A 27,906-nucleotide genomic window follows, 5' to 3' on the forward strand; every position below is an offset into this window, starting at 1 on the left:
AAGACTTCTAGGGACTGAGTCCTGGGTCTCCAGGTGTCTAGAGGTTGGCCAGACACGTAGAAACGGAGAGTCATCAGCTGAGCAGAGGAGAACAGAGAAAGGGTCCCCGAAACCAAAGTAAAACAGCGTTTCAAGAAAGAAGGTGTGATCGTTGTGTCAAGTGTTTCTGGAAAGTGAACTTAGATGGGGCCTGACCATTGGGTTTGGCAGCCTGGAGTCACTGACCCCTTCCACCAGAGCTATCTCAGTAAGACGGCGGGAAAGAAAGCCTGACTGGAGTGGTTCAAGAGGAACGGAAGGAGAGAAAACAGAGAGCAAGAGGAGTTTTGCTACAACACGGGGATGACCCCAAATCCAAGATGAGAAATAACTGCATTGGAGAGGAAGGAAGCAACGTCAGGAGCGCTGTTCTTGAGCAGGGGACAGAGGACGGGAACTGGTGCGGCAATGGAGAGGTCGGCTTGCGACAGGCGCACAGACAGTCCACCAGGAGTCACAGCAGGGAGTGGAAGAGCCTCTGCGAGAGGAGAGCAGAAGGCGGCAAGAAGCGATGGTGGGAGGTCGCAGGAGCCTTCCGCTGAGGGCCCATTTCCTGAGATCAGAAGCAGGGTGGGGGTGAAGGAGAGGGAGGGGATGTGTTAGCTGGGGAGAGGGGAAGAGGGTGGGAGCTTGGACCACGCCAGTCTAGGATGGGGGCCAGGCAGCACCAGGGCTACTCAAGATTAGTGGTTCTGAGTTGAAGTTAGACCCAACAGCATGCGTGTATGTTTTCTTCGGTCACACTCAGCCGTCCAAGTGCAGACGAGGTGTAGGCAGAAAATCGGATATAAGCAGGGGTGGAATTCTGGCAAGCAAATATGGCAAAGCAAGAGAGGCAAGGGAATGTTTACCATGCTTGCCCAAGAAATCTAAATCGGGTTGGGAGGGAAGCAGGGACATCAGGGGTGAAGGACAGTGAACAGGTGGTGGGGCCAGGGGATGGCAGGATCCAGCCGGACTGGAGGATCACGGGCATCGGGCTCTAGAGAGAGTGCTGGAAAAACAGGAAGTGGTGGTCAGAGCGGGGAGCCTGGAAAGTGAAAGTTACGAGGACCTGCAATCATGAGTAATGTCACCGGGAGACTCCAGCGAACGCAGTGAGTGACCGAGGGAAGGCCGAGCTCCCTGGAAGAAAGGGAGTCGGGCTGAGAGACCGCAGCCCTGGGTGAGTCTCTACATGTATAAGGGAGTCACCGGGAAGGGCGGGTTCCAGGGAAAGAGTCGACCAGTGTCTCGGTTTCCTATTGCTACTATGACATCACCACAAACCTAGTAGCTTAAAACAACACGATTTATTATCTTACAGTTTCAGAGTTTAGAAGTCTAAAGTCAGTCTCATCAGTCTAAAGTCAAGGAGATCGGCAAGGCTGGTTCTTTCTGGAAGCTCAAGGGCAGAACCCATCAGGCTTCTCTCACATCTCCTTTGGACTCGGACCCTCTTGCCTCTCTCCCGTAAGGACCCCGTGGCTACATTGAGCCCACCTACTTAATCCCCCATCTCAAGATGTTTAATCGAGTCAGTCCCATCTGCAAAAGTCCCTTTTGCTGCTTACATATTCACGTGTGCTGGAGACAGGACACGGACGTCTTTGGGGGCCATTACTCAGCCTATCACACCAGCAATATATTTTTTCCTCTATGAAGACTTCCCTGATTCTGGCCTCTGCCCCTCCACCCCAGGTTGGGTTGATAAGTATTCCTTTTGGGTTCCCATCGCACCTTCTTAGAACATTCCTGTATTGAAGGATATGAATTCTTCATCGGAATATTTACTGTGTTAAGTTCTGGGTTGGTCACTGTTCATATCAACAGGACGAGGCATCTTGAAAGTTCTCACCCTAACGCCAACGTCTGGATCACGCCAGGACGGGAACTACTCACGCTCATGTCTGTATCCTCGGCGCCTGCCATAGCATCTGACATATAATACACCCGCAGCGGATCTTTCCCAATGATTAGATGAGCTCTGGTTGCACATTCTGTGAGTGAACACACGCACGTGAAAAAGCAACTACTCTCATAACCCTAACCCAGCTTCCCACCAACGCGTGGGCCTTAACGTACACACGGATCATTTTACTAATCTTTGTGCTAATCCCTCAGATGTCTGGAACCAGCTGCTGGTCCCCCGAGTACCATGTATTTTTACAATCCACAAACAAACATCTTCATTTAGGAGTGCCCGGGCATGAACGTTTTCAGTGGCTCTGCCAAGCCTGCGTGTGCAGGAAATTCAGATTGGGTCACATCTCCAGGGAAATTGCTTGCATTAAAAAGAAAAGTATCATCTATCTCCCATTTAATCACAACAATTGGAGACCTTTAAGAATACACCAGCGATCATACGAAAAACGGATCCCTTAACAGGCAGCCTGGTAAAGTCATAAATAATCTTTACACAAAAATGACCTGCAGACACTTAGGAAATCCAGGTCCTTTTATAATGATTAGCCTGAAGAAGTCGCTGGCAGCGCATCCAAGGTTTCGGTATCTACAGTTACGGAGCACGGTGAGGCTAGATTCTGGGAGAGTTCACTGTAGATCTTTTGTCAGTGGAATCAGCGGAGCATGAATCGTGTTTTAACCGGACACGTTGCTTTCTTCAGCCGGGTAGCCCTGCCACCGCGGGGGCATCTTTCGTGCATGAAAGAGACCTGTAGCGTAACCCCAGCCCAGAAAAGCGCTGTTAACCAGAATTATTTAGACCCTATGCTGCTTTATGAACCCCGGTCCTGGCCAAATTATTGTCCCTAATTAACAGTAGGGGTGCTTTCCCTCAGAACCGTAGACAGGGCTTCACCCAATGCATTTTCAGAAAACGCTCCTCAGATTCTAAACTAGTATATGAGATATTTCTTCAAAACTCCAAGCCTATTTCCTCTCAACAAATTACAGGGTCATAGTTTCTAAATTTAGACTTTATGTAAAGAAGGAAGCTCCTTCTGTCACGAAGGGGCACTGGTCACACTTTGTTTCTGCTTGACGACAATAAAACGACAAACAACTGAAGGCTGTTGGCAGCGTTTATCAGTCAGTCATCAGCCTTTGATTCCTCACGCAGAAGCCATCCAAAGACCAAATTCTCCTGTCCTCAAAGAGATAGAAAGCACTGGTGTTTCCTGTTTCGGTGGAGCACCAGACTGCCATCGAAATCAAGCTCGGGCTGGGTCCTGGAGACCCTCATGCGCCCACGAACGAAGGGTCATGTCCAAGTATGTTCCCTGGGGTATTGTAGGGAACAGCAAACGCGAAAGAGGTCAGATTCCATGTATCCTTGGGGACACGTGGTGACTAGACCAGGCACGTTCTAATTCTTCAGCAGGGCGGGGGGGGGGGGGATGGCTAATAAGCGTGTTTGGTTTTGGAAATACCATGATTTGCACACCTTTCTGAATTAAGTTATACTTCAATACAAAGCTTTAAAAAAAGAAAAAAGAAAAAAAAGAAAAGAAAGAGGGCACCTGGGTGGCTCAGTCGGTGAAGCATCTGCCTTCAGCTTGGGTCATGACCCCGGGGTCTTTGGATCGAGCGAGTCCCGCATGGGGCTCCCTGCTCAGTGGGGAGTCTGCTTCTCCCTCTGCCCCTTCCCCTGCTCCCTGGTCCAGCACGTGCGCAGTCTTTCTCACAAATAAATAAATCTTAAAAAAAAAAAAAAGGATCAAAAGACCTTTGCCCAGCTCTCAAGGCGTTGCTAGTGCATTCCACAGGACCAGCAGCACAGACTTCTGCCGGAAATGAGACTCTCGGGCCCCACCCCAAGCCTCCTCAACCAGAATCTGGGTTTTAACAGGATCACAGGTGATCTGAATGTACAATGAAATTTGAGAGGCACTGACCTAGGGCACAAAGAGACAAGTTGAAAAGCACGTATGAAAGTATAAGAAACAGACCGAGGGACGCACAGGGCACCCAGACCAGCTCGGGGTCCCACTGACCCTGCTACTGGAAGCATCTAACTGCCAGAATGTGGTCTGAGAACCTCAGGTTTGCTCCCTCTCTTATTTACGGGTTAGCATTTTAGCGAAGGGCTGTCATTGGCCGGAATGAATCCCAAAGAAGCCTGCATTTCAGGCCCAGAAAGTGCTGCTGTCATTCCGCAGTTGTTTAAAAAGATTAATGGTCTCTACAGCTGGGGACAAACCAAAGTAGGGCAAGCACAGGAGAACCTGACAGGGAAGTGCTTTGCAAATAATTAGCAGCTAATTTTAGCCCGTCAGCTTACCTATTTTTTCATTATTCAGGAAAGCTGAGTTGTAACAATCTGACCCCGCAGGAGGGACTCGAGAATCACACCGAAGAGTGCTCTCTCCGCTCTCGGACTCCCAAGGCAGCGCCCCAGCGGCTACCCCGTGTGAGGGGCTCTCCTTACCCTTCTGTGCGTCCCATCTACCGTCACCGCGAGGGGCTCTGCCTAGACCGTTTGCTCCTTTTAAAGCGGGATCATAACAAATAACCCGAGTCCCAATACTGCTGAATGCCACGGAGAGATCAGCTCCAGCCCCGGGGTGATGTACTCCCTTCCATTTGGCCTTGATCACAATGAATTTTTAAAATTCTGGTATGACATCGCTAACTCATTTAGCTTATGGCCTGACACGGGGGTCCCTTCTCCTGCGTTCCTGACTCTTTGGTCTCACAGCCCCCTTGAGTCGACATCCCTGACTCCTGAAGATTTTAACATACATTTTGTCCCTGCTGAGATTAAGAGCCAATTTTGGTTTCCATAGACAAAATTTCTGGTTTTTCAAAGTCATGCCTCTTTCTGTTGCTAAGATTCAAGTTGATGGTATCCCCTCCCTGCAAATGGGGGCACTGTCCAAATTTCGTGAATACTTTCAATACCTTTGTCTGAATTACTGATAAAGAACTTACCCCTGAGGACATCCTTGAGTTGATAAGGAGTCACTGATAAGCATTGTTTAGGAATTTTCAATGGGCTAATAATAGTATTACCAGCCTCTCAGCTTCTGGCTTAGCATATCGTGGGACGTAGAATCTAGAATCGACTGCCTTATTCACATCCATGGGGGCTACTCCCCTGTCCTCCACCCTCCACTCTCCACCACCCACCGCCATATATCCTGCCCTGTTAGCACAAAAGGAAATAACATTGGTCTGGCATAATCCTCTTCTCACCAGCCCAGGCCTTGGCATTCAACGTGTAAGGAAATAAGGCCATTTTCCCTGCGTCACAGCCAGGGCTGTCTGCAGCTAACCCAGTGCGGTTTCTGAGCAGCACGCATAGTGGAACAGAGAGCAAGCCGGATCGCCCGATGCCCGGAAACACGCCCAGGGTGAGATATTTACTAGTAACAGTGGCAGGAATGATTCAAGATCTGAGGTCACCAGGGTCTGAGAGCCGCCCATCAGCCACTGTGGATAGAACCCCACCTCCTTCCACACTCCCACTCCGAGGTCTGCTGGCTCTGAACAGCGTCAGCCAAGGGAAGCTCCCAATTTTTATCTAAAACAGAAACGCAGACGATCATCAAGCACAGACAACTACATACCGAGTAACAAGAAAACATACGTCGGTCTGTGTTAAATTACACCTTAGCCATGCACGGGCAGGCCCCGCCGAGGCTCGATGACTCGACTCTGCTTTAACTTGTCCTGATAATTTACTTTTTGGATCAAATCCCTGCTATTTTCATGGGACTCCCGGGGGCATTATTTTCATTCACTGGAACCACGTCCTCTGCAAGAAATAAACCTCATTCTTCCTTCTCCGGTTCTGATGGGACCATAACATATGCAGACTTTGTTCCGGGTCGCGTACCTGTTCCTTGGGTTCCTTATCAGAGTCGGAATCACTGTTTCAGTTGTAAGCAGTGAGCCTGCAGGAACTCTGTGCGTGTGTGTGTGTGTGTGTGTGTGTGTGTTCTTGTATTCTTAATACAAGTGGCAAAAAGGAAGAGACTACCAAAGTTCAGCATTTGAAAATAAATAAAGCAGGGAATTAATTTCAGGGTTAGAAATTCCTTTTTCGTGGAATCCAGTGACTTAAATTGCTGTGTTCACTGTGGCAGGTGACAGTGGACACTTGTCCTTCTCCTGCAGAATGACCAGGGCTCTGTCTGCCTGGTTACAGTTCTGACAGCCCCCCTGCGCCCCAGGGCAGACTTCTAGACCAATGCCAAAAGTCCCAACCCTTCATCACGTCTTTTCCAATGACATGACAAATGCCTGGGAACCAAAAGTCTCTAATCTAGAAGGTCCCCAACTCCCAGACGCCCTTCCTTCCCCTTTATTCCCATGTATTGCTTTCTAGGTCTCAATCCCATGCGGTCAAAGACCTAATGTTCTCTGTGCTCGACCTGACATTCCTCAATTTACCTCTGTGTCCTAACCTATCCTCCCTTCACCCCAACTTCTCCAGAACTCATCTCCCCAAAATAGAATTCATGACACAGAATTGTACTTTTTTTTTTTAAGTAGGCTGCACACCCAGCGGGGAGCCTAATGTGGGGCCTGAACTCACGACCCCGAGATGAAGACCAGAGCTGAGATCAAGAGTCGGAAGTCTAACCCACTGACCGAGACACTCAGGCGCCCCACAGAATCTCACTTTCTAACCACCTTAGCCGGTATGGGATCTAAATCACTTTTGACTTGCGCAGCCAACCCCTGGCGGCCCCTTATAGATGGGGATTTGTATCACCACCGTAGGACCGCTAAATCCCACGGTGCTGCGACATGTTTACCCTTGCACCATTACTCATTCACGCAGACATGCACCCATGTATTCAACCACGTATTTAAAAAGCATTTGCTAGGGACGCCTGGATGGCTGAGTCAGTTGAGCGTCTGCCTTCGGCTCCTGTCATGATCTCAGGGTCTTGGGATCGAGCCCCGTGTCAGGCTCCCTGCTCAGCAGGAAGTCTGTTTGTCGCTCTGCTTCTTCCCCTTCCCCCTGTTCATGCTCTCTCTGTCTCTGTCTCTTTCTCAAATAAATAAATAAAATCTAAATAAGTAAATAAATAGGGTTTGTTAAATACCTGCCTCGTGCCAAGCAAGGGAGAGAGAAACAATTTAATATTGCTATCGTCAAGAAGCTCACAGTCTGGTAGTGAAGTCAGATAAATAAAGATAATTACGGTTATGAAAGAATAAGGAAATAGCAGCAATATTGAAATGCGAAGGGTATTTTGGGAGCTCTGAGAAGAGGTATCTCATCCAGCTTGGAGGGGTTAGGAAAGCCTTTTGGACAAGGCTGGGGTAAGACCCAATTTATTGCTTGCCGTAGGCATATCTAGAATTAAGGCAGCAAGTGAAATCAAATTACATCTCAGAAAATCAAATTATAGGTCCATAAAGGTTCAGCCAACATATGGAAAAAATTTTTATTATGTCCTTGACCGAATGCATCCAGTCTTCAGCAGCAGCTTCTCCCTGTGAGCACAACTAAATGGCACGAAGATGTTGGTCGTTGTGGTCTTCAGGTCCTTGGGAAACGTTTTGAGGATCCGCGGGCCACTTTCTCTGCCCCTGGCTCACTGACTGCTTTCATAACAGATCTTCAGAGGGACCAATGTGCCGCAGACCCAGCTGTTTCTAAGAGATGACCTCCAAGGTCAGAAACGTTGAACACAGATTCATTGAAGGTTTGCACTGGACCCTGCCGACAGCATCGCATCCAGAATCTTCCCTATCTAAAAATGCCTGAGAGAGAAACATTAGCTATCCATACGTACACAAGCCACAGTGCTGATCTACTTAGGCCTGCTGCTTCCCACAAATAGAAAAGGAAAAACCAGCTTCCAGTCAAAATGAGATCAGCTCATCTGACCCCAAAAAAAAAAAAAATCCAATTAGTTTACAATAAGACAATTAAGGCAATTCCCATGGAATAAGCTAGCATGGGCTCTTAACTAATCCTGGGTAAGGCTTAGAGGCCAAGTTGCTTTCAGACAGTGATCCAAACATTTACATGCTTATTTGGAGTTTGGATCTCTTCGATTTGTAAGAAAGCTTCCCAATATTTTCTTGGTGACAAGTTCTGGCATTTTCCTAGTTTTTGTCACTGCCAAGCCCCCGAACGGCAGGGAGGTATCTAATTTTTTGTATCCCCAGTGTGTAACTCTTAGAAAATAGACCAAGCTTGATCAATGTTTACAAGCACATTTAAAATCCCAAATGTGGAGCAAGGGTGAATGGAGAGGAAATAATCCAATCTCTGTTTGCGGAGGGTAGTGAAACCAGTGCCCTTGGACCGGCTCCAGCCATCTTAACCCAGAACAGAAGAACCAGTCCTAATCCCCGTCCAGAATGTCAATATTTCAAATTCCGTTGATTTGCTGGGTAAGGTCTCTGTTTATGTTTGGCCGTGTCGTGCAGCTCTGTTTGTCTGCCCTTCGACATGTTTGTCCACCCTGATGGGAAGCTTCGACAGAGTGGAAATGATGCCCATTTTAGTGGCTTCGTGGTTCTCAAGTGGGTGCTTACAGACGCTATTCTGAACAGAGCTTTCGGGAGACCCTAATGAGTGAGGCCATTCTGAATGGACTGAAATAACCAAAAGAACAGCCTTCTCTTTTTGCAGGGAGAACACTGAGTGACATCACTGTGTTTCAAAGCACAACGCCGTCATTTAGAATACACTCCCTGGTGCTTTGCAAGTCTCTCCGTCTGCCTTCCTGAATCCTAGAGCACTTTGTTTGAATTTCAATTTCTGTGTTTACGCGTTTGGATTCTTCACTTAACCATGAGCTCAGGTGCTCAACAGCAGCAGCATGCTTCATCTGTCCTGGGATCTGAGCCCATAGTGCATAGAAGTTGCTCAGTAAATGGGGGGTGGGGTGGGGGCGGGGAATGCGATACTGAAACCAGGCATGCATTTCCTTTTTTTTTCCTTAAGATTTATTTATTTATTTTAGAGAGAGACGGGGTAGGGGAGAGGTTGGGGCAGAGAGAGAGGGAGAGAGATTCTCAAGCAGACTCTGAGCTGAGCGCAGAGCTGGACATGGGGCTCGATCCCATGACCCTGAGACCAGGACCTGGGCCATAACCAAGAGTTGGATGCTTAACTGACTGTGCCCCTGGGCGCCCCATCAGGCATGCATTTCTAATTAGAACCATTTAGGAGCAGCTTTATGAGGTATCATTTGCCTACCAGACACATCACCCATGGGAAGAGTACAATTCAATGGTTTTAGCAACTTCGCAGGAGTATGCAATCGTCACCACAATCTAATTTGAGAAATTGCTGTCCCCTCAGAAAGAAACCCTTAGGCGTCCCCTCCCCAACCCCCTTCACCATCCCCCCAGCCCTAGGCAGCCCCTGATCTACTTTCTTTCTATAGAGACTTGCCTGTGCTGGACATGGAATGACAAAATACATGGTTCTTCTTTAGCTGGCTCCATTCACACAGCATGCTTTCAAGACTCATCCATGTCGTAGTATGTACCAATAGGTAGTGTGCATCACTCCCCCTTTATTTTTCTAAGATTTTATTTATTTATTTGAGAGAGAAAGAGAGAGAGAGAGCACACATGAGTGGGGGGAAGGGCAGAGGAAGAGGAAGAAGCAGACTCCCTCCTGAGCAGAGAGCCCACATGGGGCTGATTCCAGGACCCTGGGACCGTGACCTGAGCTGAAGGCAGACACTTAACCAACTGAGCCACCCAGGTGCCCCAATCATTCCCCTTTTATGTTCAGATAAGACTTCATTGTATTGTATCTAAGAAACCACTGGCTAACCCAAGGTTATAAAGATTTACCACTACGCTTTCTTCTAAAAGTTGTATAGTGTTAGGTCCATTTTGATATGATTCATTCTGTGAATGGTTTGAGGTAGGGATCCAACTCATTTTCTTGCTTGTGACTATCCAGTTGTCCCTGCACCATTTGTTCAAAAGCCTATTCCTTCCCCACTGAATTGTCTTGGCACTTTGGGAAACCAACTGACCATAAATGTTTATTTGCGAACCCTCAATTTTATCGATTGAGCTCTATGTCTACTCTTATGCTAATACTAATTGAACTATTAATTATGGACCAAAAGATATTGTCCCTGTCAATAATTAAGCTAGAGGCACTAAAATATGAAGCTCAGAAGGGTCCCCAAAATCGTGCTAAGCTCGAGGTCCCGAGAGAAATCTCGCCCTAGAGCAAGGCAGTGGGCTTCAATGCTGAAAGTCTCTTCTTGGACTCTATTTACATGAGGGAATCATGCACAGGTCACTGTTCTTTGGAACCGGCTGTGTCCCTGCTCAGAAGACTTCTCTCCGGAGCCCCGCTGAAAATTTCCATTCTTCTTTTGCTTCAAAACAAGCCCCACTTGGTCCTAATTTCACTCTCTCCTTTATGCCAAGGTTCATAGTTTGAGTTTCCCCAGCTATTAGACATCTTCTTTAGGAACGTGTAATTCGTTTTTTCAATATATATTTACTAAGCAAATGTTCTGTGCCAGATATTGTTCTTGACTCAGCAAATACACTAGTAAACAAAACAGAAGACCCCTTGCCCTTAAAGAACTTACACTTTAGGGGTACCAGTAGGCGAGAAACCAAGTAATCCAATAAACGAAGGAACCCCAGGGAGCAATAAGTGCTACGAAGACAGTAGAAAGAGAGAGCAGGATCACAAGTAAAAGACGGGTCTTATTTTAGACAGACTGGTGGACGGGAGTCTCCCCAAGAAGGTGGTATTTGAGCAGAGTCCTAAGCGTTGGGAAGCGAGCCATGTGAGGATCTAAGAGGGTGAAAGAGGACATCGGCCACCTCCATTTTGACCTCGGTCTGTACTTTCTAATTGATTAAATTCTTCTTTCCAGCTTATCTCTTAACTTAGACAAAAGACCCTGCAGGCAAAGCATCCCCCCATGGGAACCAACACCATCCCCTCCAGCAATGGGGGCTGCCCGGAGCCGGCCAGACCTCTTGTGACTGACCCCAAGACAATGATAGACCGGACCTTTGCTGCTCACCTGCATGGACCCACCGACCTTTGTCCCACATTTTCCTTATATAAATCTAGAAGTATCTTCAGCACTTTGGAGACAGTCTTTGAGACACTAGTCTGCTATCTTCCTGGTGTTGGCCTTACTGAAATAAATTCCTATCCTGTTTCACCATTATTTGTCTCTGCCTTTGGATTTTATCAGCAGCCAATTGCTGAACCTCTTTTCTTTGGGATCCCCAGAGGCAGGTGCTCTTGCACCCTTGGGCCCCTATTACAAGGGAACTTATCCAGACGGAGGTGATAGCAAGTACAAGGGCTCCAAGGAGAGTATGAAGAATAGCAAGAAAGCAAATGTGGCTGGAGCCGAGTGAATGAGGGAGAAAGGGGTAGGAAGCAGACAGAGGTCAAAGAAGAAGCCTAAGGCAAGACCATGCAGGGCTCTGTAGATCAGGAATAGGAAATTAGATTTTTATTCTAAATACAAGGGAAAATCCTTGGAGAGTTTAAAGCAAGGGAGTGGTGTGATCTGATTTACACCTTAAAAATACCACTCTGCTAGAAGAAAACAGATGAAAATCTTTGTGACCCTGAGTCGGGCATGGATTTCTCAGCTATATATAGCACACAAAAGCTTGAGCCATAAAAGAAGATATGGACATGATTAAAATTAAGATTTTCTGCTCTCTGAGAAACACTGTGTAGAGGATTAAAAGGGCACAACCAGTCCAATACGTAAGAAGCTTGGAGATTGCCATTCCATCCTGACAACAAGTAGAGAGCAGAACGAACTAAAAAATCAACCGCTGTTCTTATGTCTATTAGAAAGAAACAACAGGCCCAAATGGAGTCACTTGTGATAAGCCCCACCAAGACTTAATACCTATCCTAACGCCGTTTCAGCCTCTCCAAGAAGTGGAATCACAAACCTGTCTGGAACTTTCTGGTGGCACTAGTGAGGTCATCTGCGTGATGAGACTCCCTGCCTTCCCCTAAGGGAAGGTGGTGAGCTTACATGAAATAATCTGCTCTCAACTTCCAAATCCATCCCCGCCCACCTATAAAAACGTCCATTTTGTACAGCTCCTTGGACCTTCTTTCCACCTGCTAGGTGGGGTGCTCAGTTCATGAATTGCTGAATAAAGACAGTGAGATCTTTGAATTTACTCAGCTACAATTTGTTTTTGAACAGATTTATAAGAGACGTGAGGCTACAAGACAAACTGCTGCCCACAAAAATTGGAGTGACATCTAGGCGGATGCGGAGAATCACAACTAATCTGAGCAGAAGCCCGTAAGCCAGAAGCTGCATGGGACCCTGAACCGTAACTGACAAGTACTGGAGACTCAACGTGAGCAAGTTTGGAGGTAAAAAGGAGGGGGAAAGGAACCATTTTTAAATATGCCAGAGCATTCCATTCTTAAACAAAGTCCATCCCCAGGAGAGACTATTTTTTTTAATGATTTTATTTATTTATTTGAGAGAGAGAGAGAGATAGTGAGAGATAGAGCATGAGAAGGGGAAAGAGGGAGAAAGGGAAGAGGAGAAGCAGGCTCCCCACTGAGTGGGGAGCCCGATGTGGGGCTCGATCCCAGGACCCAGGGATCATGACCTGAGCCAAAGGCAGATGCTTAACCAACTGAGCCACACAGGCGCCCCAGGAGAAACTATTTAACTAGAGTATATATTGCTGGGGTTTTTTCAGAGCCTAACTGACCTGGGGCAGGGGAAATACCCACCTCTAGCCATCCCGTCCCACCTAAGTGGGGGACAAAACTGACAAGCACTGTGAAGTCCCAGTGCAGAGACACAGGCTCACTAAAAGCCCAAGATCTAATCACCGGACTATAGAAAGTTTCACTCCCCACACTTTACCACCACATCACTAAAAGCCTATTTACAGCACTTCCTTTAACCCAGTACATCGGGTTCACCCATCAAGAAAAAATTACATGGCATAAGGCAGAAAACACAGTTGGAAGAGACAGAGCAAGCATCAGAACTAGATTCGGATATGGCAGGGATGTTAAAATTATCTGATCGAGATTTAAAGCAACTAGGATGAAATATGCTAGGGACCCAATAGATGAAATAGACAGTATGCGCAGATGGCCATGCAAAGTAAGCAGAGACATGCAAATTCTAAGAAAGGACCACAAAGAAGTGCTAGAAATTAAAACCAGAGAAACAGAAAGAAAGAATGCCTTTGATAGGCTTACTAGCAGAATGGACACTGCTAAGGAAGGAATCTCTGAACTTGAGGATCTCTCAATAGAAAGCAGATCTCAAAGGGAAATTTGTAGCATTGCATGCATATATTAGAAAAGGAGAAAGATCTAAAACCACAATATAAACTTCCACCTTGAGAAGCTAGAAAAAGAAGAGCAAATTAAATCTAACGTACTCAGATCTCTTAAAAAGATAATGAAGGAATACTATGAACAACTCTATGCCCACAAATTTTACAATCTAGATGCAATGGACCAATTCCCTGAAGGGTGCAATCTGCCAAAACTCACACAAGAAGAAACAAACATCTGAATAGACCTATATCTTTTAAAGAATTAGAATCACTACTTAGTAACTTTCTAAAATAGAAAGCACAAGGGCCAGATGGATTCACTGGTGAATTCTATCAAACATTTAAGGAAGAAATTGTACTAATTCTCTACAGTCTTTTCCAGAAGATATAAGCAGAGGGAACACTTCCTAACCCATTTTCTGAGGCTAGCATTTTTTAAATACCAAAATCAAAGATATCACAACAAAAGAAAATTACAGACCAATATATCTCATGAACATAGATGTAAAAATCCTCAACAAAATATTAGCAAATAGGGGCACCTGGGTGGCTTAGTCATTAAGTGTCTACCTTCAGCTCAGGTCATGATCCCAGGGTCCTGGGATCGAGCCCGTCAAGCTCCCTGCTCAGCAGGAAACCTGCTTCTCCCTCTCCTTCTGCTTACGTTCCCTCTCTTGCTGTGTCTCTCTCTGTCAAATAAATAAAATCTTTAAAAATAATTTTTAAAAATATTAGCAAAAAGAATTCAACAACGTCTAGAAAGCATTATACACCATGACCAAGTGGGATTTATCTTAGATATGCAAAACTGGTTCAACATTTGAGAATCAGTTAACATAATCCATCACACCAATAGGCTAAAGAAGAAAATTTCCATGATCATATCCATAGATGCACAAAAAAGCATTTGACAAAATCCAATACCCATTCATAATAAACAGTCTCAGTAAGTGAAGAATAGAGGGGAACTTCCTCAACTTGATGCGGAATATCTACAAATAATCTACAGATAGCGCCATACTTAGGGTGAAAAGCTCAAAGCTTTTCTATTGAGATCAAGAGCCAGGCAAAAATGTTCCCTCTCACTATTCCTTTTCAACATTATACTAGAAGTCCTAGCTATTGTATTAACACAAGAAAAGGAAATAAAATTTGAACCCATTGGAAAGGAAGACATAAAACTATCTTTGTTTGCAGGAGACATGATTGTCTGATGTAGAAAATCCAAAAGAATCAACCAGAAAACTGGAACTAATAAGTGACTACAGCAAGTTTGTAGGATATAAGGCTAATATACAAAAGTTGTATATTTTTTCCTATATACCAGGCATGACCAAGTGGAATTCAAAATTGAAAACACAATACCCTTTACTTTAGCACCTCAACAAACAAAATACTTTGGTATAGATCTAACAAAATATGAACAAGATCTATATAAGGAAAACTACAAAATTCCAAGGAAGGATATCATGGACTAAGTAAGTGGAGAGATATTCCATGTTCATGGATTGGAAAACTCAAGAGATCAGTTCCTCCCAACTTGCTCTTTTTTTTTTTTTAAGATTTTATTTATTTATTCAACAGAGATAGAGACAGCCAGCGAGACAGGGAACACAAGCAGGGGGAGTGGGAGAGGAAGAAGCAGGCTCCCAGCAGAGGAGTCTGATGTGGGGCTCGATCCCATAACGCCAGGATCACGCCCGAGCTGAAGGCAGACGCTTAACCACTGTGCCACCCAGGCGCCCCCCAACTTGCTCTTTAAATTCAATATAATCCCAACCAAAATCTGAGCAAGCTGTTTTGTGGATATCAACAAACAAACTCTAAAGTTTATGTGGAGGGCAAAATACCAGGAATGGCTGACACCATATTGAAGGAGAACAACAAAGTTGAAGGACAGACACTACCTAACTTCAACACTTACTATTGAGCTTCAGTAATCCAGACAGTGTGGTATTGACAAGAAAATAGACAAATAGATCCATAGAACAGAAGCCTAGAAATAGATATATGTATGTGTGTGTGTGTGTGTGTGTATATATATACACACATATGTCAACTTACCTTTGACAAAGGACCAAGCAAAATGCAATGGAGAATAGTCTTTCCAGCAAACGGTACTAAAACAACTGTACATCCAGATGCAAAATAATGAGTCTAGACACAGACCTCACACTCTTCACAAAAATTAACTCAAAATGGATCACATACAAAACTAACACACAAAACCATAAAATTCCTGGAAGATAATACAGGAGAAAACCTAGATGACCTTGGGTAACTCAATGACTTTTTACATATAGCACCAAAGAATTAATAAGCTGGACTTCATTAAAATCAAAAACTCTGCCCTGTGTCTGATCGGCCTTGCTTTGGTCACATGCCAACAATCCCTGGCCATTGTGGGGGGAGGGGACCTTAACCAACAGCCCCACCAACCTGCAAACCTCTGACAGGGAAAGTGCTGGTATAAACTTAAAGGAAGTTTAATTGCCAGCACTTGGAAGCAACCAAGATGTCCTTCCACAGGCGAATGGATCAATAAACTATGGTCCATGCAGACAGTGGGCTATCATTTCGTGCTAAAAAGAAATGCAGCCATGAAGAGCCGCGTAGGAACCTGAAATGCGCATGACTGCGTAAAGAAGCCGATCTGAGAAGGCTGCGTACGGTATGACCCCAAGTCTGTGACATTCTGGAAAAGGCAAAGTTATGGAGACAGTGGAAGATCGGCAGTGGCCAGGGGTGGGGGAGGGGCACCGAGGGCTTCTAGGGCAGTAGAACTATTCCGTGAGATAATATAATGCTGGATACACGTCATTATACATTCGTCCGAACCCACAGAACGTACAACACCAGGAGTGAAGCCTGGTGTCAACTCTGGACTGTGGGTGTTAATGACGTGTCTGTGTAGGTTGGTCACTGGTAATGAGTGTCCCGCTCCGGTGGGGGAGGCTGTGGGAAGGGGGGCGCAGGAGGTATATGGGAAATCTGCGCACCTTCTGCCCAGTGTTCCTATGAACCAAAACTATTCTAAAAAATAAAATATATTTTAAAAGGCAAGGTATAGACTGGGAGAAAATATTTGCAAACCACATATCCAAAGAAAAAAATAGTTCTATCCATACTATTAACAAAAACCTTCTTAGCTCAAGAGGCAGAAAACAAACAATCCAACTGGAAAACAGCAAAGGACTCGGACTCTTCACTAAAGCAGGTGTATGAATGGCAAACAAGCATACAGAAAGATGTTTGACGTCATCAGCTAATAAGGCAATGCGAGTTAAAACCACAACAGATATCATTACACACTCTATTTTTATTCGAAAAATAAAAGAAACCGGATCCCTTACACACTGCCAGTGGGAATGTAAAATGGTACAGCCACTCCGGAAAACAGTTTGGCAGTTTCTTATAAAGTTAAAAATATACTTACCATACAACTTAGCAGTGCCACTCCTATTTACCCAAAGAGAAATGAAAATTTATGTTCGCTCAAAAGCACATAAGTCAATGTTCCTAACAGTTCTTTTTATCGTCACCAAAAACTGGAAACAACCTAAACGTCCTTCAGGAGGTGAATGGATAGACCAGCTGCGGTGCCACGGAACACCACTCCACAGAATATGGTATTCCATACCGAGGGATACTACTCCACGGAATACGGTATTCCATACCATGGAGCTACGAGAAGGAATGAACTATTGAAACACGTTCCAATACGAATGAATCTCAAATACATGATAAATGATGGCCCAGAAAGAACACAAAAACTGTACGATTCTGTTTACATAACATTCTGGAAAAGACCAGAGGGACAGCAAATAGATGCGTGGTTTCCAGGGCTGAAGGCAGGAGGAAAGACAACTGCAACACAGCCCAGGGGCATATTTTAGGGTAACGGAACAATTCCACGTCTTAATTGAGCTGGTGTCTACAGACTGCGTACATTTGTCAAAACTCTCAGATGACCAACAGGGCGAGTAGTGATGTCGTGTGCTGAAACGGGGCTGACAGCGTGGGGGGTAGCAAGCTTCAAGGGTGTGGGACTAAGAGTTCTTTTTCGGACACGTGCTGTTTAAGACCATCAGGCCGTCAGGTAGAAATGATATGTACGACCCTAGAGTTCAGAAGAGAAGTCAGAAATGCAAGTCTCCTTCGGGACTCCTGAGCATTTTCACGGGGCTGTCACCCATAAGCACACCACCCGCAATCACCAGACCAACGTCACCGTTGTCATTTCTACATCGGGTGCCTTTTCTTCCTTAGACCTGACAGAAATGGGGATGAGCCAGAAGTCACTTCCTCCATGTCACTTCTAACTAGATCCTAGATGTGTCTGGTCAAAAACCTGCAAACAGGGGCGCCTGGGTGGCTCAGTTGTTAAGTGTCTGCCTTCGGCTCAGGGTGTGATCCTGGCGTTCTGGGATCGAGCCCCACATCAGGCTCCTTTGCTAGGAGCCTGCTTCTTCCTCTCCCACTCCCCCTGCTTGTGTTCCCTCTCTCACTGGCTGTCTCTCTCTGTCAAATAAATAAATAAAATCTTAAAAAAAAAAAAAAAACCTGCAAACAGAACCTTGACCTTTGACCCACCTATTTTGTGACCATGAAGTTGAAGCTCCATACAAGGCCACAGCCTTGAAAATCTGAACCACCGAGAGCTATAAAAGAATGCCAGATTTGATTAGTCCTATAAAAGTGATTTATTGTACATATGCATGTGTGCATATGATTCTTAAGTATTTTCAGCAAATTGAAAACATATTTGAAACTTATGGAAGTTTGGAGAAATAAAAATGAGCATAGATAGTAAGCAAGGGGGATTACCACACTAGATTTGTGGCTTCATGGACATAAAAAGCCATTGCTGAAACAAACCCGTCCTATGTAAATAAAAAGTTAAAAGGAAAAGTCAGATCTAATTTATTCTGTTTGCACTTCCGTAGTCAGAAGGCTTTCGTTTTTTGTTTTGTCTTGGAATCGGCTCCCTTATATAACACATGTCAAAATAGCTGGGAAAATGGGATGAACCAGTGCCAGCTGACATTCTTGTCCCACAGGGACAACTCCCTTCTGGCTCCTTATTTTCTTTTCATATTTTGGGCACCGTGAGCCGGTGGTTGGAGCACAGGCGGGCCGGCCGCCGGGCTCTGCGGGAGCGAGGACCGAAGGCTTGGGCCTTCCCGACCACGGCGGCCTCACCCGGGGTGTGGTCAGCAGGAATTTCGCCATCAGTTAGATCCCTCCACCAGCCCAGTTTTGCTAAAGTGTAATTTGGGAGCTTAAGGACGAGGGAAAGGTGAACCAAAGTACTTTCAGAGATGTAGGTCACCAAAGAAGGGAAAATTGCATGTGTTCAAGAGCTTACCTTCCAGGGGAGGTTTTAAACAGACAGAGACACCTGGGCTCAGTCGGTGAAGCGTCTGCCTTCAGCTCAGGTCACGATCCCAGGGTCCTGGGATCGAGTCCCGAGTCTGGCTCCCTGCTCAGCGGGGAGTCTGCTTCCGCTGTCATTCCCTCTGCTTGTGCTCGCTCACTCTTTCTCTCTGACAAATAAATAAAATATTTTAAAAGAATAAATAAATAGACAACCACATGCTAATCCTGGTTCCACCAAATGTGCTGCTTGGGGCATGTAGCAACCCCTCAATTTCTCAGTCAGTTCTCTAAGACGAAACTCATACACGTGATTAGACGGGTCCTTTGATGGAAAACCCTACAGAAAGGAATACATTCAAAATGGGTAACAGCTTTTGTCACATAGGTACTCAGGAAAGGTGGGGTGTTTTTTTTTCAGTTTTTGTTTAAATTCCAATTAGTTAATATACTGTGTAATGCCAGTATCAGGTATACACCATGGTGACTCATCACTTCCGTTCATCACCTGGTGCTCATCAGGGCAGGTGCACTCCGTAATCCCCACTGCCTATTTCACTCATCCCCCATCCACCCGAGAAAGGTTTTGAATTGAGTTCCTTAGATGACTGGAAAAATAATTCTAAAGGGTGTTTGCCAATAAATAAATAAATAAATAAATAAATAAATAAATAAATAAATAAATAAATAAATTATGGGAAATAAGAAATAATTTCTTTTTTTAAGTTTTATATATTTATTTTAGAGAGGGAGAGAGAGCATGCAAGCAGGGGGAGAGGCAGGGGGGAGAGAGAGAGAGAAAGAGAGAGAGAATCCTCAAGCAGACTCCCTGCTGAGTACAAAGCCTGACACGGGACTCCAACCTAGGACCCTGAGATCATGACCTGATCCAAAATCAAGAGTTGGCTGCTTAACCAACTGAGCCACCCAGGAGCCCCAAGAGAAATCATTTCTAAAAGGCCTTTAATTTTTAGGGTGCTAAGTAAATCCTAAGATAAGACACAACCCCTCTCCTATGTCTCAGAAACTCTTTTCTTGCTCATACTAGATTCCTTTTCTCTACCTTCAATCAATCAATTGATCAATATTTACAGAACATTTACAATATAACTGACTCCATAATAGGCACCAGAGAAAATCTGGTAAGATAAAGAATGGGTGGTCCTTGCACGAAAGAAGTCTGTCATCTATGTGGGAAATACTAAGATTCAAAATGGCAGCAAGTATTATATCTCTGCTTTGCAGACAGAGGCAGAATCAGAGGCAAGGGGGGTCAGTGAAGACTGGAGTCCTCAGGAAAAGCTCTATTTATTTTTTAAAAGATTTCTATTTATTTATTTGTCAGAGAGAAAGAGAGAGAGCACAGGCAGGGGGAGTAGCAGAGGGAGAGGGAGAAACAAACTCCCCGCTGAGCGGAGAGCCCAATGCGGGGCTCGATCTCAGGACTCTGAGATCTTGACCTGTACTGAGGGAAGACCCTTAACCAACTGAGCCACCCAGGCATCCCAGGAAAATCTTTATAAGTTTCATCTTTCTTCTGGCTTGGAAGGGGAAGGAAGGATGTCAAGTGTGGAATCTTGAAGCTTGGAGCCTGGAGGACAACAGTGCATTTCTCACTAAGGAGGCAATTATGCAATCCAGTTCACAGGGACAAAACAAGTAGATTTATCCAAATGGGGTGCCAAGACAGTCGAGAACTGTACTATCCAATATGGTAGACACTAGTCACACATACCTATTCAAATATAAATTCACTATGATTAAATAAAATTAAATGTTCAATTCTTCAGTCTCAACACATATGGCTCAATGGCCATATGTGGCTGGCGGTAGCATTTTGGACAGCGCAGATATTAAACATTTCCATCATTCCAGAAAGTTCTCTTGGACAGTGCAGGCCTAGAGCCAGGGAAATGTGAAGGGAGAGGCAGGATTGCCAAGCTTCAAAGAATCCCCCAAGCCCACTGGCATGTTGCTGTATCTGGTTTCTGTTTGCTTCCTTTGGCGACAAGGTGTCCAAATCCAAAAGGGATTTAATTGATTTAACTAGATTTTGGTAATGACTTTGCCTCTCCCCCAGCTTCACTGTCATACAATATTGTGTAAGTTTAAAGCGTACAGTGATTTGATACCCTTATCAATTGCAAAATGGTCACCACCATAGCATGAGCTCACACCTGCCATCGTGTCGCATAATGACCATTTCTGTTTTGTGGCGAGAACATTTCAGATCTACTCTGTCAGCAACTTTCAAGTACATAATACAGTATTGTTAACCATAATCACCATGCCCTACATTATAGCCCCAGAACTAATTCATCTTATAGCTGAAAGTTTGCACCCTTTGACCACTGTCTCCCCATTTCCCCGTTCCCCAGTGCCCATGCTGACCACCATTCTACACCATTCTACTCTCTGCTTCCATGAATGTGGCATTATTAGATTCCACACGTAAGTGAGATTGAGGATTTGTCTTTCTCTCTGACTTATTTCTCTTAACATAGTACTTTTAAGGTCCACCCATGCTGTTGCAAATGGCAGGATTTCCTTCTTTCTCATGGCTAAATAGCATATATATACGTGATATTATATCTCATGTGATATATATGATCATATATCCCATATTATATATCACGTATATATCACATCTTCTGTATCTATTCATCTGTTGATGGACGATGAGCTTGTTTCCATACCTCGCCTGTGGTGAATAGCTCTGCACTAAACATGAGTAGGCAGATCTTTCTCAAGACTCTGTTTTCCTTTTCCTTGGATATATATCCAGAAATGGGATTGTCGGATCATACGGTAATTCTACTTTAATTTCTTTTCTTCAAGAAAGTTTTTCAATAATATTCAAGTTAGTATGCTTTTATTTTACCTATAGCTTCCATTACAAAGTTCTTAAAATTACTATAAACCTGAGAAAGATATTGGCATGCTTTGTAAGTCCTCCCAGGTTTTGAAATTTACCTTGTATTGTGGGTAGATAAAAAGGGAAGGATTCCTTTTCACTTAGGGAATGCTGACTAAGAGTTCCAATATTTAGCACAGTTTTAGTTTTTACTTGTTGAACATGATTTGGGCCGTAGATATGGTAAACCTTCTTCATCTACCGAAACAGTTTAATGTTGGTTAGTTGCTCCGGAAGATGTTAACTTCTGCGAAGTTCACTGAAAAACCTCCCTGTCTTTGTCCATGGCGGCTGCACCAGTGTGCATTCCCACCAACCGTACCTGAGGATCCCTTCTCTAATCACCCTCGCCAACACTTGTCTCTTGTCTCTTTGATGATAGCCATCTCAGCAGGTGTGAGATGACATCTCGCTGTGGTTTCGATTTGCATTTCCCTGATGATGAGCGATGTCAAACACCTTTTCGTGAGCCTGCTGGCCATCTGCATGCCTTGTTTAGGACAATGTCTCTTTAGTTCCTCTGCCCGTTTTCCTTTTTCACTATTTGCTATTGAGTTGTAGGAGTTCTTTATAAATGTTGGATATATGAACACCTTATCAGATATAAAATTGACAAATATTTCCTCCCATTCCATAGATTGCCTTTCCATTTTGTTGCCTGTTTCTTTTGCTGTGAAGAAGTTTTCTCATTCGCTATAGTCCCGCTTATTCATCTTGGCTTTTGTTGTTTGTGTTTTGCCAAAAAATTGCCACAATCAATGTCAAGGAGATTTCCCCCTCTGTTTTTTTCTAGGAACTTTATGATTTCAGGTCTTACATTTAAGTCTTAATTTTGGAGAGTGGTATAAGACAAGAGTCCAATTTCATTCTTCTGCGTGTGTTAATCTAGTTTTTCCAACACCGTGTATTGAAAAGACTATCCTTTCCCCATCGGGTATGCTTGGCTGCCTTGTTAAATGTTACTTGACCAGATATGCATGGGTCTATTTCTGGTGCTTTTGATTCTGTTCCGTTGGTCTACGTGTCTATTTTTCTGCCAGTCCCACACTGTTTGGATTACCACAGCTTTGTAGTGTAGTTTGAAATCAGCAAGTGGGTTGCCTCCCGCTTACTTCCTTCTCAGGACTGCTTTGGCTCTTCAGTTTTCTGTGGTTTCATTCGGTAACGTTTGATACTTGAGATCATATCCGAGAAGCACAGCGGGGGGGGGGGGCAGGGAATGGAAGCAATTGTATTTGCATTTAACTCTGGCTTTTAAGTGGAGCTGGAGAAGGACTCGACTAATTGGGTCCCCTTTGGGAAAAGGCTGTCATTTGTGGAAAATATGAGTGAGAGCCTCACTTCAGGAAACAATAAATAAAATTGCAGGACATTTCAGGGGCAGGCGGGAAGCAAGTCCGAGTCTTAAGCTGAGAAATCACTATTAAAGCAGCTGTTGAAGGCTAAAGCTGACATGAAAAGAGCAAAGCCAAGAACCTAGCAGTTAAAGCAAAACGTAGATCCTATGAGGAATGTGGAGTCCCTTGTTAAGAAGCAGACAGAAAATAGAGCTAAGCGGAGTACCAGCTCAGCGGGCTTGCAGAGCTCCATCTCGAGAGTGAATATGAATATAGAGAGAAATAGGTCCGTCCATTCTCATTTTCTTCTACGTCTATTTTTATAACCACACAGAAAGATTAGAGTAGGTAAATGTACGTGCTCCGTGGGTACAAGGCCACTAAATATTGATTTAATGGTTAAAATTAAAAGTTTCTAGAAATTGTTTTTCAAACTCCACAGCTCCCCCCCCCCCCCCCGCACTGTGCTAAGAGCACACTTCTCCGTCCCTTGCTCTTCATCTAAAAACCTGAAAATAGGGGCGCCTGGGTGGGTCAGGCAGTTGAGCATCTGGCTCTTGGTTTCGACTCAAGTCATGATCTCAGGGTTGTGAGATGGAGCCCCATGTCACTCTCCATGCTGGGTGTGGAGCCTGCTTAAGATTCTGTCTCCCTGGCCCGCACTCTCTCATTCTCTCTCTCCCTCAAAAAAAAAAAAAAAAAAAAAAAAGGCATAAAAAATAAAATAAAATAAATTAAAAATTAAAAATAGAAGTCTGAAAATAGTGTCCAGTACTAGTCAAGGGCAGAGACGTAACTATTATATGGTCATCTACCCGTCCAAGTCTTTAAAATAGATTGAAATGCTACCCTGTCCAAATTTTTAGAATTGGCTTTAGAAATAAATGTGACTGTGAATTATGTATTAATATATGGGTGAACTGCTTACCCAAATTCGTGTAGAAGCCCTTAAATCCGGACCGATGTCACTTTTCCTTCGCTGACCTGTTATTACAAGACCACTGTCTTTACTGTATGAAACCAGGTAAGATGAATCGCTAGGTTAATTAAGTGAGTGGAACTGGCTTTCATTTGACAAAATAAATAAGTAAAATCTTCAAAACATGTGGAAATTTAAATCACATTTCCAGTGTTGATTCTGATTTAATTGAATTCTAGTCAGATTATGGTCTGTAAGATATTGATCTCTTAAAAATTTGTTGAGAATACTTTTTTAATCTAGTATTGTGATAAATTTCTTTTGTAAAATTCCATAGATAATCTGAAAGAATAGATTGCATATATTCTTCATTTGCTTGGTTCAGAGTATTATATATATTTAATACATGCATCAGATCAAATTTTAAAGTCTTATGTTCAAATATTCTGGGTAGTTGTTAATTTTTTTATTCTGTGATAGCTGTCCAAAGTGTGTTAAAATCTTTTACCATTACAATAGATTGGTAAATTTCTCTATAATATGGTCGGTTTTTGAGGTACCCATAGGCTTATGACTGTATGTTATGAAGCATGTTGTTAATATATATTTTGTCCCTCTTTGTTGTTATTAATGTTTTATGTTTGAAAATTTTATTGCATCTGATATTAAGATATCCATATCAGCTTTCTTTTTGTTAATATTTTTACAGTGTGGGGCACCTGGCTGGCTCAGTCAGTAGCGCGTATGACCCTTGGCCTCAGGGTTGTAAGTTCAAGCCCCATGTTGGGTGTAGAGATTACTTAAAAATAAAATCTTAAAAAAAATATTTTTTTACTGTGAATCATTTTCTATTCCTTCATTTTTCATTTCCCTGTATTGTTTTGTGTTAGATATGTCTCTTGTATGCAGTATATAACTGACTTTGTTTTTTTATTCATTCTAATTATCTCTTTTTTATTTTATTTTTTTTTAATTTTTTTTATTATATTATATTAGTCACCATACAGTACATCCCCGGTTTCCGATGTAAAGTTCGATGATTCATTAGTTGCGTATAACACCCAGTGCACCATGCAATACGTGCTCTCCTTACTATAATTATCTCTTTTTTAAAATCAATTTTTATCATCTATGGTTGCAAAGGTGAATGATAATATTTGAATTTATGTTTAACTCCCTTTTTTTTTTTCACTTCATGTTTACCTTCCTTTGCTTCCCTTCACACTTTTCCTGCCTTGTCTTGCATTACATTTTCTGTGTTCCCCTTTTCCTCTTCTATTGACTTAGGCATTATATTTTATTTATTTTGGTAATTGTCCTGAAATGGTTAACATACATACTTAACTAACCACTTTCTAAGAGCATCTAAAATTATCCAGTGTTTTTGTCCTTTCTTCTGACATGACACTGATCTTCGGCTATATTAACTTCCCGTTGAATAATCTTCATTTCTTCCCATCCTTAACACCCTGTAGCTTTTTTTTTTTTTTTTTTTTGATCTAGAGTTGTGTCTAGAGTTCATCCTCTTTCTTAAGAAAGGTTTATTTATTTATTGGGGAGGAGCACGTGGGGGGAGGGGCAGGGGGAGAGGGAGACAAGCAGATTCCCTGCTGAGTGGGGAGCCCAACTTGGGGTTTGATCCCAGGACCCTGAGATCATGACCTGAGCCGAAATCAAGAGTCAGATGCTCAACAGACTGAGACACCCAGACACCCCTCCCCTCCCTTTTTAAAGATTTTATTTTTAAGTAATTTTTGCACCCAGCACAGTGCTGGAACTACAACCTGGAGATCAAGAGTTGCATGCACACTCCCCCCACTGAGCCAGCCAGGCGCCCTTAGAGTTCATCCCTTTAATAAATGCAAAAATGGTGAGGTTTGTGAGAAAATCAAATCCACTAACTAGTTCATCGATTTCTGTGTTATCATTTTCAACCACTATTTCCTTTTGTTTTTGTCAAAATACATCCATGCTGGCTATTTTCATGGGGGTCTAGGAGTCGAAATAACCTTGATCACGGTATTTTCGAAAATGTCTTAAACTGCCTTTCACTGCTGAATAGTAACTTAAAGAGGTATGAGGTTTTCGGTTCTCAGCCACTTCCCTCGGCACCACAAAGACATTGCTTCCTTGTCTTCGGCCCATGAAAAGTTAGCTATCGGTCTAATTCTCATTCCTGGGAGGGCGATGCGTCTTTTTGTTTTGTTTTGTTTTTCTCTCAAGGCTTTTAAGTTTTCTATGTATTTTCAATGTCAGGCAGTTTCACTGAGGTGGGAGGATTCGTGTGTCTCCTGCTTGGCACTCCCTACGACCCCCCCCCCCCCAGACCTCAGATGGTTAACTGGAGAAAATCCTGACCCAGTGCCTCTTGGGAACTGTTTCCCCACCACAGTGCTCATTCTCCCCCTCGTGGATGCAGGCCAGGGCCCATCGACCCACCCTCTCTCTTATCTGCGCCCTGCATTTTCATCCGCTGTCTCTGTCCCGTTTTCTGGGGGAGAGCCTCAGAACCCTCTCCAGCTCACTAATTTTCCCTTGAACTCTTTCCTGTCTAGAGCTTAGCTGACCTATTGGATTTTATTTTGATCACTCTATTTTTCATTTCCAAGGTTTCTAAAGTTGTGCTTTTTGGTACCCATGCATCCTGACTCCATTTATGCTGGCATTTTTCCATCGTGCTCTTGCTCTTTTAAAATGGAAGTTCCCTGAACGTTCTAAACACATTAAACCTTTTCCCCAGCGGGCCCATAAAATTAGTTTCAACAGGAATCAATTCGTGTTTTTGTTTCATTTTGTTGGCTGCCTTTCTCAGCATTGGGTTTGGATTGGGGAGATCATTTGGAGACCTGTCTGTGTTTCTCTTCCCTCCTCTACCCCTCCAGTGCTTTCCCCTCCCTGTCTGCTGGGGGTGTTTTTGTTTTTGTTTTTTATTGCCTTCACTCTGCCCTTGGCTCCCTAGACCCCCGTTCAGACCAGTCTACTGATGGAACTTCAGAGATGCGGCTCACGGTGATACTGAGGACAGCCCAGGTCCGGGTACCAAGCCAGGCGCTGGACTGCTCCCTCTCCTAGTCACGTGGCAAGGTTCTGTGTCCTCTCTCCCCTGAGTCTACAGTTTGCTAAAAGCTCTAGGCCAGGCGGAAACAGCTTCTATTTTTTTTTCATGAGTAGGAGGAGCCTGCCTCTGCCTCTGGCTTCAAGCAGGGAGTCTGGCTTCAGTCTCCGATCTCGGCATGGAACTCTTATTCTAATTTACTCTGGAAAAGCCAAATTCTGGCTAATATTGCCTGGTTCCGGACCTAGAGCCCAGGAAGCTTGTGGGTTTCGCTTAGCTCACAGCTTCATGTTTCCGTCCCAATTCTGGGTCCACGGAAGTGTTTATTTAGTTTTTAGGCTTGATAAATTTTGTTTGTCATTGCTATGTGTTTGGAGTAAAGACATGTCAAAGAAGAAGCTTTTAGAACCATCTGGACTTTAGAACACGCTGACTTCTTTAGTAAGTTCAGGAGTCTGCAATGCATTCAGGTCAATCTTTGGTTCATTTTTAGGCAAGACCAAGACTCAAGTCTATGACTACACGTCGCGGCTAAAATAATGATTTTTGTCTTAACACCTGAGAGTATCTAATAATTAGCTCATTTGCCAAATGATCCAATCCAGTTGTCATGACATTGAAAATGTCCAAACTCTCCACCTTCCAGTTAATTTTCTTATCTATATATTCATGGAATAGCAAGCATATTTTTTTAATGAAAAAGCAAGAAGGGGGAAAATGTCAACTCTCAGCCCTGAATTCTGGAATCTTCTAATGATTATTTCTACCAAGTAAATAAACCCAGGAGTCAATGAAATGTGGTTTACTGCTTATGCTTCTTGGAATTTCTTACGGCTAACTCAGAGTTGGAAGAAATTCCTCATATGACCACACTGAATTTTTTTCCTTTTGGTCTTCATCAAATTTTCAAAGATTAGTGACTAAAAGCCTAAGACTTTAGGGAGTCCTGTGGCAAAGGTAAAAGCCTCCTTCAAAGGAAGTTGAGACACTCAGCTGGTTTCTTGGAAGACCATTCATTTTCATGGAAAATGTTCTGAAAACATTCTGATGGGACCAGAGAGCG

At 43.8% G+C, this 27,906-nt stretch overlaps 1 long non-coding RNA gene across 2 annotated transcripts in view; it reads left to right on the forward strand.

Annotated features, from left to right (window-relative positions):
• The first annotated feature begins 972 nt into the window (after window positions 1-972).
• The window catches only part of LOC123791584 (uncharacterized), a 44,965-nt gene continuing 18,031 nt past the window's right edge, over window positions 973-27,906 (forward strand). For both annotated transcript variants that reach the window (XR_006779456.2, XR_015723257.1), the window contains exons 1-2: window positions 973-1,204; window positions 12,132-12,307. This is a non-coding gene — a long non-coding RNA (uncharacterized LOC123791584). The remainder of the gene's footprint in view (window positions 1,205-12,131; window positions 12,308-27,906) is intronic.

This window comes from Ursus americanus, chromosome 2, assembly GCF_024610735.1.
Source record: "Ursus americanus isolate L20-20 chromosome 2, mUrsAme1.1.p, whole genome shotgun sequence".
Taxonomy (NCBI): Eukaryota; Metazoa; Chordata; class Mammalia; order Carnivora; family Ursidae; genus Ursus; species Ursus americanus.